Genomic DNA, 987 nt, shown 5'->3' with positions numbered 1-987 from the left:
TCCCCCTCTTTCATCGACCTTCCACCCTACCAAGCATGACATCCTTCTCCAGGGAATGGTCCCTTCTTACAACATGACCAAAATAGGTGAGACCATATGATCTACTATGCTGGAAATGAGAAATTGAAGAGGAAGGGCATGGTATTCATCATCACAAAAAGATGTTTCAAGATCTGTTCTGAAGTACAATGCTGTCAGTGATAGGATGATATCCCTTCACCTACAAGGAAGACCAGTTAATATTACTATTATTCACATTTATGCACCAACCACCAAAGCAAAAGACGAGGAAACTGAATATTTTCATCAGATCCTGCAGTCTGAAATTGACCGAACATGCAATCAAGATGTGTTGCTTATCACTGGTGATTGGAATGCAAAAGTTGGAAACAAAGAAGAATTACTGGTCATTGGAAAAGTTGGCCATAGTGACAGAAATAACGTTGGGGATCACATGATAAAATTTGGAAGCCCAACAACTTATTCATTGCAAATACCTTTTTTCAACAACACAAACAATGGCTATACATGTGGACTTCACCAGACGGAGTACAAAGGAATCAGATTGACTACATCTGTGGCAAGAGGTGATGGAAAATCTCAATATCTTCAGCCAAAACAAAGCCAGGAGCTGATTGTGGAACAGATCATCAACTGCTCATATGCAAGTTCAACTTGGAGTTAAAGACAATTAAAACAAGTCCATGAGAGCCAAAATATGGTCTTGAATATATCCATCCTGGAATTTAGAAACCACCTAAAGAACAGATTTCATGCATTGAACACCAATGACTGAAAACCAGAGGAATTGTGGGATGACATCAAGTGTATCATCCATGAAGAAAGCAAGAGGTCATTAAAAGTATGAGAAAGAAAGAAAAGACCAAAAGGGATGTCAGAAGAGACTCTGAAACTTGCCCTTGAGTGAAGAGTAGCTAACGCAAATGGAAGAAATGACAAGATAAAAGAGCTGAACAGAAGATTTCA

Source organism: Orycteropus afer, unplaced genomic scaffold (assembly GCF_000298275.1).
Source record: "Orycteropus afer afer isolate SDZICR_OR568_19922 unplaced genomic scaffold, OryAfe1.0 scaffold00379, whole genome shotgun sequence".
NCBI lineage: Eukaryota > Metazoa > Chordata > Mammalia > Tubulidentata > Orycteropodidae > Orycteropus > Orycteropus afer.
Note: the sequence above shows the minus strand (reverse complement) of the source record.